General features: G+C 41.1%; 1 protein-coding gene across 8 annotated transcripts in view; it reads right to left on the bottom strand.

Moving 5' to 3' along the window:
* cald1a (caldesmon 1a) overlaps positions 1-14,444 on the bottom strand; it is a 35,066-nt gene extending 20,622 nt beyond the window's left edge. For 5 of the 8 annotated variants that reach the window (XR_013786507.1, XR_013786508.1, XM_079454184.1 and 2 more), the window contains exon 1: positions 14,313-14,429. The gene's annotated coding sequence lies outside the window, so the exon portion shown is untranslated. Of the gene's footprint in view, positions 1-14,312 lie in introns of all 8 variants that reach the window. The other 3 variants (XR_013786506.1, XM_079454185.1, XM_079454186.1) reach the window with 1 other exon arrangement.
* Between the last annotated feature and the right edge of the window lie 507 nt (positions 14,445-14,951).

A 14,951-nucleotide genomic window follows, 5' to 3' on the forward strand; every position in this document is an offset into this window, starting at 1 on the left:
TTTCTCTTTCTGCCGCTGTAGCTACTCCAAAACGGCCAAATCCGGCCTTTTCCCATCCCGTTTTTTCACCCTCCCTCCTTTGCTGTTTCTCTCCCTACCATTATAGTGCAAACTGTCAATCACAGCAGCTCTAGCTCCTCCCTCTCTCCCGTTTCCAAACTGTCCCTCTCTTCACCCTTTCCCGACTCCTAATCTCATTCCAGTGATTTTCTCCCCACATCATTCCTTCCATCTCTCTTCTACTGATGCAGTTATCGCCGGTTAGTTTTTTTTTACATAAAATGTCACTGTAAAAGGTCAAAACCATAATAACTGCTGTACATAGCTATAAAGAGACAAAATTGAGATATAAAAACACCTTTGTGGTGGTGTTAGTTTATGCAAAGTGTGTACTTCAAACTCAAAGTATACAAAAGCAATGCTATGACACAGAAGAACAGGAAACACCTTCTTGAGCCCTCCTCCATATTCACGAGAGAGACAGAGAGAGAGAGAGAGAGAGAGAGAGAGAGAGAGAGAGAGACAGAGAGAGAGAGAGAGAGACAGAGAGAGAGAGAGAGAGAGAGAGAGAGAGAGAGAGAGAGAGAGAGAGATAAGAAACCAGGAATGTGAGATAGAAAAGAGAGGGAGCGATGGAGCTGATCTTCCTTATCTGACAACCCTGTGCCCTCATTCACACACCGCTGGAATCCGCACTATCTTTAGCCTGATCTTCCGTTTTCAGGAACGCGAATTCATGAACTGAAACTGTATCATAACCTGCATCAGACTCGGCGCTGTGACGACAACACATGCCGACCTACCTTATTAAACAAACCCCCTAGAAATAAAAAGTAAATCTTTGAAGTGCAACGCAAGAGACAACAACACACAGTCTTACAGTGCCGAGTGTTATATTTGTGTTTTGGTGCCGTGGTGTGTATTAGTAACGATAACGTCCTGTCTTGTGAGAAAGAATGCAGAAAAGGACTCGTCTCTTCCTCTCGCGGACCACCCGTGTGTAACACATAAGCAACAGGATAAAGACTCCTAGTCTTTCCTACACTCACGTCTTCCCTCCAGAATGTTTCATAACGGGGGTCTTGGCTCATTTTCCAGGCCCCCAGCGAGCAGGGAGACGCCTCCTGTCTTAGTAGCTATAATAACACATTCACCTGGTAAATTACTATGTTTCTGGTAAGTGCTGCTTAACCCTTCATCAAACCTCATTGCTGCAATGACCCATGGGATTGCAGCGTTACACAGCCTCAGTCTGCAACGCTCTCCAGGTCGCAAATACACACAGTGTGGACGTTTGTGCCAAACCACAAGAACAATTTAGATTCGGCTCTGCAGGACTCAAAGGGAAAAAAAGCTGGTAAAGGCTGAGAAGACAGATTTCGTTGTGTAGGTTGAAGTGAAAACCGTTGGTCAAAGGGTTCGAGATGTTTGCCTAAAAGTTAAAAGAAATGCTTTTCTGAATCATTTGAGATCGACGATAGCATATAAAACCAACTTGTTCATAATTTATCAATCACGGGATGTGAAGATTGTTGAAAAAAAAGCAAGATATTACATTTTGATTAAAGACGAAGACAAATGTACTTTTATTTTCATTTTGTATGTGCGTATGTACACCGTGTATATGTATAAATGTATTCTGCCTTGTCTATAGTTTATGGAAAAGCATTCAAGAACGTTTGTTCATTGTACTTTATTCACATACTAAAATAAGTGATCAATAATCAAATATGATCAATTATGATTAATTCAATTTGGTAACACTTCATTGAAAGCCTTTAAGTATAATGCATTATAAAGAGCTATTCAAGGGTATGATGCATTATATTTGTTAATAATGTGTGTTGTAATACATTCAAATGTTGTTAAGGAATAAGCTAATTAAAAATGCAAAGCGTAACAATAAATATTTACGCATAGTTAAAATTATTCATGAGACATTACAAATTGTAATTGGGTGCATTACAAGTCATAGTTAATACAATATAACAACTTGTATTATGCATTATACATACCTGTATATGCTTAAATGTGTTATCTTAAACTTAATGTAGGTCAGTATAAAAAAGTTATGTTTTTGTATTACTATACGTCTGAAACTAAAACTACGCATATACACTTAAAAATTACAAGATTACAGTCGACACACTTAACCTGAACAACTTCGCCGAGACAAATATTGAGGTAAAGAGCTTGTTCTTTACATCCAGAGCCAAAGCTGATGTGATCTACATCCCCGCTGCCAAAAGGATTAAATAACTAATGTTTGGATCTACCACCCACCGTCTTTTGGACCTCAGCCTCTCTGGACGACTCGAGCGAGAGACTACATTTACCGCTCGGGAAGAGAGCAGAATCTTGCCAACATAAACCATCGCCCTTATTTGCATGTCTGTCAATATAGGTCCATTAACGTCCACAGGCTTCGCTATCAGAGTTTATGTTAACACGCTCTCCACGGCCGCGGCGGGAGTCTGGCGAAGGAGGAAGATTCTGACAGTCTTTTTCCGCCAAGACCTTAACAGATGGAGCGGCCACTCAGACATGTTACATTAAAAAACATTTGAGCGAAATGGAATGTACATTTCACAGTGATACGGAGCTATTAAGCGCTGTATAAAATGGCATTTTTCCTACAGGAATAAGGAGCGCAAATAGATGTGTAGCTTTCAACATGTCCTATTGTGGTACAGTTATATTGACTGCGATTTTAGTTCGTAATGAGGCCATAATGAAAGACGTTTATATTGTCCAGCCAACTTAAACAAACAAGCAGGACAATTGCACGGATGAACAGTCTGCAAACAGTGAGTGACGCACATATCAAAAAGAGGGCAGGTGTGTCTTATATTGGTATACAAGGTACCATAAATGTATCATCTAATTTTCTATTGGTCCTTTACGGTTTAAAACCTGAAGTATCAATTAAAAACGTTGATGCTCAAGGTTTAATTACACAAATAAAACTTCACCGAAACATGGGACCGATGGTTTTGCTACGGCATCGAAGTACCTTTAACATCTGAAGAACCCTTGAGTTTCACAAAAGCTTCGTTGTGGCGAAAAAAAGCTTCTTCAGATAATAAAAAGTAAGAAAGATATGGTTCTTATTTATGGTTCAAACTTTTACATGATCAAGAAAAGCGTAAGACAAATTTGAAATGTCTGTTCCAAGTTTACGAGTTTGTGTGAGTGCAGGTGATCTACAACCAGGTGCAGGTTGGTATCCCAGAAATCTTCAACGTCATTAGCGCATTACAGCTTCAAACACGCAAGCCTTCTACACCCACTAACTCATTAAAAGATGCTCCAGGTATGCCAGCAATGTGAACTATGGCTTTTCATCTGGATTGAAACCGCTGACCGCTAACAGACTTTTACCAACAAATCCTTTAAATCAAAACCTAAAACTTCACTCTTTAAAGCCCACAAACACTAACAGTCCTATACAATATTTAACTATGGTCAATGAGATAAGATTTGTCTGCAATATGGCGGTAAAAAAAAATATCACGGACACAAAACATACTGTTGAAAGATGCAACAAGGTTCATTCTAGACCGTGCTGATCATACATAATGATAAAACAGCAGTCTGACCACAAAACAAACTTTCGAATGATGAACTGTCGCAATAAAAAGCGTTGAAATAATTCAAGAAACATTTTCCGACTGCTGGTTTTGGAACATGCCGGATTGCCCTCTGAACCTGGTTAAAAATGCAAAGATTCCAGACGCTTGTCAGTCAGACAGACAGGAGGAAACCGGAAGACCAAGACTGAGAAGACGAGAGAACTGAATTCCCTCCTGAATGCTGTTCACTCAACAAACTGCAGAGTTGTAAAGAGATCAACACGGGTTGAGCAAAGAATGAAGATCTCACTGAAGCAACACCGAAAATGTACACAGTATGTGCACCTGTGTCTCCAAAACCATACTGTTCATCCATCTGTCTACGAGAAGACGACTATAGACCCCTTACAGAATTATGGTGGGATGTGCAGGAAATTGAGAGCAATAAGAAAACCGAACTGTCCCATAAAGGCAGGTGATTGATTGGTCGGCACACGACCGCAGATCTCAGGACAGTGTCAGGACGGTGATGGCAGGGTTCCAGCATCAGGTCTGGTCCGTGTACAATATAACAACCGGGTGACAGGCAAACAATTCCTATTAACACACAGCTGTGTTTATGTGTTAGACGTTCAAAGACCTGCTGTGTTTCAGAGCTCTTAAGAGGGGAAGGGGATGGATGCGCTGAGGCAGTATTTTCTAGACCTTACGTTATGTACCCCCACAGGCCCTTCAGAGAACCAAGCAAAAATGGACTTTGAAAATCTAGATTTATATATAAATGCTGAGCATTCTAGATTGAATATATCTATGACATTCAACGTTACAGAAGGTCAAACGGTTAAAAAAATCTACATTTCAGTGCATATACTGAGATGTTTTTATAAGTACAGTTAAAGGGATAGTTCACACAAAAATAAAGTTGTCCCACACCTGTATACGTTTCTTTGTTCTGCTAAACACAAAGGCAGATATTTGGCCTAACCTAACGTTATGAGTCTAACCGAATTCACAGAAGGCTCCAACAAAGTTTACTACGCAAACTGCTTTACAATCATAGCAATGGCCGTTTACTTCCAAGTCTTCAATGCGGCACGTCCATAAAACGGAGGGTAGAAAATAGCCTATTACTTACTGTTTTCGAATGTAAAAACCACGTGAATATCATAAGATGACCTCAGACAATAGTATTAAACAATAAAAACTGCAAGTTCAGGACACCTTTAATGTTCAACAAGGTCCCAAATATGTCAGTGGTGAGGGGTATTGTCAAACTAGAAAGCTTTTAATTGGACGAAAGTCTTCGTTGTGCAAGATGAGTCATCAATATTTTTTGTCCGTTTGGAGGGCTGTAAATTTCAAATATCTAAATTATAAACTGAGGTGGTAGTTTTTGGCTTGTTGAAGGCAGGTTCCACGTCTCCATTGCGTCAGCATGCTTACAGCTCCAGTATCTTTAGCAAAAACCCAAGGAATGAGATAGCGAGGAAAGGAGAAGAGCAGGATGTGTTGCTATAAATTCAGACGAGATCTTGGCAGGAACTGCAGCAACCGCTTTTCATGGCTGTCACTGGGCAAAGAAGATATGCAAGTATAGGAGAGGAGAGAGAAAAGACAAGTGGAGAAGAGAGGAGAAAACGTGGTTAAGTTATGAAAACGCCTGGTCCTGAATGCAAGAGCAGTGATGCATGACCTGAGGAATTTACGATCCTCACTATCCCTACATGCCCCAAATGTAACTTCTTCAGAAAATAAATCAAACGTTTTTATTTGATTCTAAAAGGCATTATTTTAAGAATCCACAAATATGATTTAGCAGTACATATTACATTCTCCCTCAAATATACTTCATTTCATCTGCAGGCATAATTCTGATCACTAATAAAAGTCAGTCTTTGGAATACTTCATTTTGTTTGTTTGGCATTGTAAAGCTTTTCCATTATTTTAGTAATACCCGTGGTGGGGTATTGTAGAGTCAGCTGTTTTAGCACAAAATAAATCCTTTGAAGGTGGCACAGGAAACATGAGCTTCATGTCAGGGTCCTGATTTTTGGGTTTATTTTCCATAAATGACCAAATTTAGACAAATTTCTAATGTAAGGAATCAAGCAAATCCAAATCATTGAATCATTTAATTTCCACTTGGGGATGGAAAAGCAGATTCCTGCATTCCCAGACAATGGTTTGCATTCCCCGACACGTCTGCATGTCCTGTGAATCACTTTGGGCCTGTTGGTCTACGGTTACCTGGTAAGACACCAAATATGCATCAATCCACTTGAATTATTCGAAATGCAATTGAAGGCTCTCGGATAATAGATCCATAAATGTAATAAGTTAATATAAATACTCCAATAACAATTAACATTTTCATCAAGTAATTCTTGATTTTGTTCATTTTAAAAGGTATAGGACAAACACATCAGCTGGGTTAGTGAGATGCAAATGGTGCAAAATCCCAAAGAGTTTTCAATTTGATATAAAAGTAGTATTTCTTTTATATTTATTTCTTCAAGAGGAATTGGTTGAAGTGTCGAACATTCTCGAATTCGCACCAGTCGTCATTTAAACAAAACATTCACTCCTCCTTTCCTACACCAAGTAAAAAAGAAAAATGTAAGCACAAAGGTTTCGGATGTCCAAAAAACGTTTTCGTTTCCGTTTCTGAATGGGCGATTTTCATAGCCATTAACTCATTACACCCAGGGCCATTTATTACTACACGACAGCAGCTGCGCTCCTGAAAATGCATTTCAGATGCGCACGTGCTTTCAAGCTATGCATTTTTAAACGCCGATTTTAAATGGTCCTCTCATGCACGTCCAAAGATCGCACCCCTATCAGCGAGTGTCGGCATGCGAGGTCCTCAAAAGTGAAAAAAAGTAGAGGAAAAAGGCCAAATGGAGATGCTTGTACGGCATCAAACGTCTGCTGCCTATTGGCGTGGCTCCACATGACCAAATATGGTAGGAAAAAGCTCTCTTTCCCGTAAGCAACACGCATACAAAAAAGAAAAACTCAAAGCTTTCTAACATGCTGCGCAGTCAGATAGAGCCCTCATATTTAAACACTGCACTCCACAGGGCCAATAAACAGCATCATCATACTAGCTAGGGTACTAGCTGTCCCAAACCACATTCAAACACTCTTCTATACTATTCTGCACTTGAGGAAAAAATGGCACATAAGTTATTTTCCCTCCCAGCATTTTTGTCCAAGATTGAGCGGTTTTAGCTTTAAGAGCTGCGCCTCTTCTTACATAACTGTGAGTGGAAAAAAGATTCATCAAATATCCAGCCATGAAGATACAGCTGTGACAGAATATGCGTTGAAGAGGCGTGTGACTGAGATTTGATGATATGGTTGGTCTATGCATTAAAAACGTATGTAGTTTTATAGAGGATTAAAATTCATATATTGTAAAAAGAGGCATTTTCACAACCAATTAAAAATGAAATATGCTTGTGCCAGCAATTCTGATGCATTCATTTATCAAGATTTGGCATGAACGAGCTCACCGTGATGTCAAGCAGGATATCATACAGAAAACAATCGTGTACGGCGGTGTATCATTGGGATGTCAAGTTTGTTTTTGAACGCTCCAAATGTGACCCTGTCTGTAAAGTCCAAAATAAATTAGCTAAATCTAGTAATGATTTCAAAAAGTAAAAAAATTTTTGTTTACAATATGATAAATAATGAATGTAAAGATTTTATATTTTCAGTAATGCTCTTCACATTACGTAGGTGATTTTATGTTGAAATCAGTAAATCACAAATAAAATGATTTCAGCTGGGTTTGCACAGACAGGGTCACAATTATTAAAACATTTGCATTTAATCGCAATTAATATAAACACCCTATGTGTCCTTTCTCCCATCTGTTACACTAGCTGGAGCGTTTAATGGAACATAAAAATGTATTTCTCAAAGCTAAAGAGTTCCGGATGTGTGTCTTGTAAAACGTGCCTGTCGAACACTGCTGGATAACCGTGACATCGCTTGAAGCAATGAACTGAGTGATTTAAGACGCTATTCAACATCAACATGGGAGACATGTCTTAGTCGTGCCTTACACATGTTGGCCGCGCGCGTCAGTCTTTGGGTTTGTATTGCTTCCATGTAAGACATGTTCTCCTTAATCCCAGCGCCCTCAAAACCAGCTTCTGTCATGATGTTTGTTTATGTCTCGCAAGTCTTTGGAATGACAACACTCGCTTACCAAGGACACATTTTTTTCCATACTGCTACAAAATGAATCATCACCGTTCATAGCTCAAGATTCAACGAAATGTGCCGTTTTGTTAGATCTTATAATCATTGATTGATAGAAAAATAATCTACTGTATGAAAACCGAAGGCCTCCGCGTTCCTCACGAGAGTTATGTAGAAATAAGATCAAGCATCCGTCTAGATGACCTCACCGAAAGACGTTACTTGGAATTCATGAGGTTGTGAGATGGGAAGCATCATTCAGAAATTCTGGAAACAGTTCTTGTGAGCAAACAACCAGAACACGCGTTGTGACAGTTGAACAAATGGACGCACATAATGTACGTCATCGCTAACTAAAAGCAAGACTGGCTAAAAGCCCTCTGAGATAAAAACATGTCTGGCTCACGACGGGCAGTGAAAGATCTTCGCTGGTGAGGGATGAAACTAAATGCAACCGCAAGAATCTTTATCACAGCCTCAGAGACGCAACAAGAAACAAAGCCTTTCTACCATTTGACATCCAAAAGAAAGTACATGCTTAATTTACAATATACATAACACAAGAAATAGACCGTACACGTCACATTACGTTGACACCAAGGCTTTGCAAACACATGACTCGGGCGGTATTACTCAAGGGGGCGATAGAGTTACCTTCATGTGTTTATGCCAATAGGATGATTAAGTAAATCGTGTCCTTTTCTAAGCAGCCAGCTATAAACACTGTCTAAACTTTGTCAGGAGCCTAAGAAAGACGACGACAAAAGAGTCCAAATTTATCCAAAGGAACGCTCCAACATATTTTCTTCAATAAAAGATCACTGCAATCGCAGATTATGTCTCACAAATTAATTCGCAAAGCATTTGCGTTCACATTCATTGCAAAATACATTCATGTGCAGCTTTGCTGTACTCTGTGACTTTTCCTCAGATCACACATTCCTGTGTGAATGCTGAACCCTTTCCCGTGCCCCTCTCTTCCAGCTACGCTACTGGATCTCCCCTCTTCTGAGCATATTTCTGCTGGCTGTTATTATTAGCATGGCTCCAGGCCAGCGTTTTTAGGGGGTCTGAGCGCTGCGGACACTTAAGAGACGGCAACTTTGTGTAAATCTGGCGACGTAGGTATATGGACGCCCACGTCGATGCGACATCCACGTCACGGTGTCGAGCGACGTCTGGTAAAATCACCAGGTCTATGTTTAGTGCCACAGGGCTGTGCAGCTACTTGCGTTTCAGGAAACCTCAAAATCTTTCTTTCTGCCAGTTCCAGGAAAACTCGCTCTTTTCTTCCTCTTCAACACGCAGTCACGTGCACTTAGCTTTACGATAAATTCCTCTATTTAAGTCGAGCGAAATATTGCGGCGGTTTGATTGCCAGCGCTCTCGGTCATGCAGATCGAATCAGCGCGCCCCTCCGTTCTTGAAACAGCATTTAAAGAAAAAGCTGCATAAATCATGACGTCCGCTGCGTAATCTTTACATTCACAAGAAAAACACAAATCCCAGGCAAGCATGAAATTGTAAATAATTGAATATTGGAGCTATGGGCTGGTTTCGGGTTTCTGGTGGTCGGATCGTAACTAGTGGCTGAACTGGAAATGAGATTACTCAGAAATCCCCCGTACCACTAGAGCGACTCCAAAGACGGCGTATTTACCATCACACACCTGTACCACACACCCATGAAGAGTCTACTGACATTGGCTGAGTTGACATAGATCCTTTATGACTCGCGATTGCGTTTAAGGAGGGCCCGGGCATCTGCGACTCAATTCCTGTTCATTAAACCTGAACTAATGGAGCCCCCATTATCCGTGGTGGTCTCGCAGACGTCTGTCACGGATTTGAGTGGCATTGCAACCACACACACACAGCAGACCGCCAGACGGGTTTGTAACAAGTGCCCATTGTTCTAGTTACTCAGGCCATGTTCATTAAAACAAACCATAATGAGGTCTGCTGGCCTAACATAACCCAACGCACACACACACACACACTGAGCTCCATCGCATTCATCAAAACCTATCCAGCATTGCACAACTTATAATAAGCCTAAGACACAAAACTGCTTCGCCCACTTTTTTGAAATCTTTGTGTATCTGTCATTAGCAATAATGGGTCTGTAATTACATCAGACTTGACGTTAATTTGAATCGCCGTTTTGTTTACCGCATCAGACCAGGATGAAATAAACAAGGTCTTGTTTGCTATTGTTTTAGGCACATCGTCGCCAAGTGCTAATTTCGCTCCATTGGGCTTTTGACATATTTATTATTGGATTTGGTAACCAAGTCTATTTATATTAATCTTGTCTTATAAACAACTGTTGTGGTGCATTCTGGGAAAGCCTTTTTTTATAAAAGATAGTTAGCTTACAAGGTTTTGAGACAAAGCTCCTGTTCCACATATCATGCACAATGTATACTTCTACGGTTCCCACTTTTTAATCACTTGATTTGATTTATTACTTTCTGATCTTTATCGACCATCGGGACACCAACCAAGTAAATTCCCAGCATGCAATTCCTCCTGCTTAGATTCATTAGTCGAACAGCAACATACGCTAGCTTGGACTACAGCTGAAGGGTAATAAAACCTACTTTTAGAAAGCCAGACCTGAGATGTTTATTAATAGCGTGAGCGATTATAACGGGGAATCATTAATAACACATTTCACATGAGGCAAGTCTCTCCCGAATGCCAGTTCCTCTTTTCACAGAACACTTCAGATTAAAAACTCTCAAACTGATTCCGTGCAAGCTGTCGGCTACGGCACGATGAAGAAACAGACTGTGTGGACGGACGCTGTGCCTCTCAGCTCTCACGCTGACCCCCTATAATGAACATTATGTACAGTTTGAGTTATGCGGAGACGCATTTCATTTAACATGCTCGATACACTTAGGAAGAGAGTCCTGAATGACAGCCCTGGTTTCTTTGATCTCAGACTTTAACTGGCTCTCAAGAACAACGCAACGACATGTGAAGTGGAACGAAAGAGGGTGCGTGCAGCGCCGCCTCGCATTCCTGAGGATCCCGCCGAGGCTAGCATGCTAGCACGTAAATATGCTTCTGATTAGAAGAAAAGAGTTCAGTCCATAAAGGCACTCTTAAACAATTACCGCTGGCTGCTACCATTAACAGACACACACACACCACCTCTATTAAAGCATTAACAAACACACAAACAAGACCGCCGATGGCTACGCTAGCGACCAGTTTTCAATGCGACCATCCCTGAGGTTGTTTCGTGTTACTTGACAACCTCAACATCATGCGAACTGCAACATCGCATCACCAAACTGGCTGGCTCTTTGACCCGGTTTGGCTCTCGATACGAATGCATGTAGATGTGACCATGTAAGGCTTGACAGTGAGAGGAAAAGAAAAGCGTGCATGTTTTCTCAGGCCAGGAGGTCGGAGGAGTTCAGTCTGTTTGAGTAGCTGTTCGCTAGAGCGCTGTTACTTCATCGGTATCGGCATCCGTCGAATCATTGCTTGCTGGCTCTCCCTCGTCCCCTTTACGGGAGCGTTGGCACGCTTGCAACGTAATCCTCGGCATCAACATGACCTCATGCGAGAATCAACGTCAATTTTCATGCGTTCTTGCGGTTGTGCATCATTGTTGACCCTAAATGTGTGCTCTAATTCCTCACAGTGCTTTCGGATGGACATATCTCAATTAGATTTGTTTGTTTAGCTTAGGGCCGGAGCGGGGTGAGGTGGGGAAGGGATTTATGGGCCTTCAGTCGGCTGAGGATGGGAAAATCGACTGTGCATGTTTTTGCAGATGAGAATGAGACCACAGCAAAAAAAATCTGTTTGGTTACATTACAATGCAATTATTTAAATAATAAAGTGATAAAATGTATCGACTTTGCTCACGAATATCAATTTCGCCCTGTAGTCATATCTAATTTGTTGAAACACATATTCAACATTTGCATTCTTGTTCGATCCTGACTTTAGCAACAATTTTGGGTTGGGGCTAAACATGTCCGTGTTCCTCCCGGTAAATCATCTGGATGCTGGGCTCTAACATGCTTCTGTCCTAAAGAAAGAAAGTGGTGAAGTATAAATGTCCGTCACCCATCATCCCCCTGACATCACTGCAAATCAGTGGTCTGTTTGTAAGCCGACAATCCACAGAAGCAGCCCCAGGGCACATTTGTCGTTCCACCCTGAGACTTTTCCACTGAAACCTGCAGTCTCAAAAGAACAACAAACACACCGCAAAGTCAAATCACACCAAAAAAAACACACCCTCGCTGCAGAAGGATTTAATATAAAAGGAATTTTAGCTTTATATATTACTAAAGAAACATCTGCGGCACTTATTGCATATTTGCAGGGACCTAGATAAACAAGAGAAAGTTTCTGACGACCCTGACTTCACACTTGAGGAATGCCCTCCGTTTCGCCGTGTCTCCCGATCGTCACCGTCGTTGTGGAGCTTGTTTGTTCCGAAAGCACTCATCGCTGTCTTACACAACCGCGGTTCCTGGATCCGACGCTTTTAAATTACAGGCTATCGGATTCAAAGCAGAGGAGAGAAAAAGGGGAGGGGCAGCTGGGTTGCATCTCTTGAGGTTACCGCTGCATGTCAACCGTGCCAATGAAAAATGAAAGATTTCGTAAGAGATATCTAAAATAAATATGATTTCAGTTCTGCGATACAGAAATATATGTTTTTTATTTATATGCTTTAGTTGCATCCAAGTGATGGTTATGAATCTTCCATGTCTGTTCCCTAGTCATTTGGGGATGTTTTGTGGAAAACCAATAGCTTGACTGTGGTCAAGTGCTAAGAGCGTTGCACATTTAAGAGAAACCTCTAACACGCAAACATGCTAATTCAATTATCAGCTCATCTAGATGCATGTTTTCGAGGGAGATTAAAATCAAGCTCTGGTAAATCCAACAGCTCTAAGTAAATAAGTACCTGAAGGGCAAAATGTGTCTGAAGGACCGACTTACTCAAACACAGTCTATAAACGTGAGGGCCAACAAACTGCAGCAATGCAGGACAGTGCCACCCATGTTATCAGAGAATTTTAACTCTGAGGCCCATGAGAAACCCATAAGGAGCAAAATGGGCCTGTTTAGCATTTCAGAAGCTATTCCAATAATCGGTCACCGTGTTCAATATGTTCCTTTTAAGGCGAGGGCATTCCCTGCATATTTTCCAAACACCACACTGTTATCAGATCCAGTTTCATGGCCAATTACTGGCCCCGTCTCGCTCCGCAGTGTTCCGTGCACAACGCCTCACTGTCCGCGCAGATACCGTGATGTCTCATCACTCCTCTATTCTGCTTTCAGACTTTTTCTCAAGCTCTCGTACAGCTGAAGGTCAGAGCAATAAAACCAGTTCCCCAGACGGAATATGACAGATTCTGTACTAAGCTGCATGCACGCTATTGTTTTAGCTGGTTGGAGAATCAGCCAAATATGCAGCCGCCTTACAGGAGGATATGAAGCATGGCCTGTGCGGTTGTGTTAAACAGTTTGCAATAAGTAGTACCGTGCGTGCATCCTTCGGCGTGTCTGGATTTATGGTTTGGCTGCCAAAACTAAAACAGGAACAATCGAGGTTAAGCGAACACCGAAATCCCCCAACATTCTCAGCTGAAAAATTCCCAAAGCATCCTCCCTTCCAAATCCCACAACAGAAACGAATTAAACTAAATAAGAACGTTGATGCCCGGTGATTCCACGCCGCAAATATTTTAAGAGCGCGGAAACACCAAATCCACTTTGGACGACACCACCGAGAATCTTAATATGTAACAGCATAGCACACATCTAGGAGGCATGGGATAATAGCGCCCGCCTTGTTTAGACTATGTCATTGGACCTCTGAATGAGATGCTTACACAAAGCCCCGCAAGTATTGCTAAACAATTTTCAGACTGGCGGACCAGTGTAATGCATCCTCTGCAAAATGAGCAAGAGATGAGAACTTCCTGTTGTTGAGTAGGCTGCAGCCACATATACGGAATGCTATGGGACCCATCTCGTCAGTTTAATACAGGACAGAACCTGCTCATGTTGTTAAAACACCAATGATATTCAAATAATATCTAGACAGCTTGTCAACCAGTACAGACAGGATTATTTCCAAGGCAGAGGAAAATAAACCCAGACTGATTCTTAAACGAGATAAAGATCTGTGCAAGGGTGGGTGTGGGAGGAAAGCTTTAAAGAGAGATAAAACAAATAAAAAGGTTTTGATAAACAAGCATCCACATAACAAAACACCACTACAACGCCTTTGTTTAAAACGCACAACTACGCACAAAGTATATTTATATTACGTTTGATTTTTCAGCCCAACCTTTTAAAAATGCAATATAAAACCTATTACACACTAGATAATAGAAATTGTTCATAATAAAACGCGAGATAAGCCACAATAATAATGACGCCTAATGGTTAATGCTTTACCAAACGAAGAGGAAGAGTTTTTATAAAGTGCGTAAAGTTGGTCAAGTCTCGAGTCTGGAGACGCGCAAACGTACCTGGTCGATAAGATGAACGAAAGTGCGCGTCCTTTAGAAAGATCTGCGGCAAGAAAGTGACAGTAGATCGAGCTTCAGCTTCTCTTTCACTCCCAAATCTGTAAACTTTCAGTCACAGGACTCGGAGTTTGTGAAGCTCCTCCCTCCTGCCTCCTCCAAACCTCCGCCTGGACGCACCGTTCCCAGAGACCCTGTCAGTCAGCATTAACAGCATCACAGAGACGACGCATCACCAGCTAAAACAAATACAATTCCCGTTTAACCATTCAATCCACTAAAACTTTGTGAGGGTCAAATAATTATGTTATGACACATAGTAGTTTTCTTTAAATGTCACAATTCTTCCCACCTATACAAACTTTTATATCTAGGCTACATGTACGGTATTTATTATATTATATTTACATCTTTTAAGGATTCTGTGATGTTTGTTTGTGACTGATATGTTACTGTGTAACGTTTATCCCCAGCAAATATCTTTTGGCTTACTATCATCCTCTGACTATAGTTAAACATGTTTCAGGTGACGGCATAAACATTATTGAACGTGACCCAAAAGTATTATTTTACACCAATCAAAGTCATTTTCAAAGGCACGCACCGTGCGCACATGTTTACCAACATGATGCCACAAGAAAC

The sequence above is a fragment of the Barbatula barbatula genome (genome assembly GCF_947034865.1).
Source record: "Barbatula barbatula genome assembly, chromosome: 4".
NCBI lineage: Eukaryota > Metazoa > Chordata > Actinopteri > Cypriniformes > Nemacheilidae > Barbatula > Barbatula barbatula.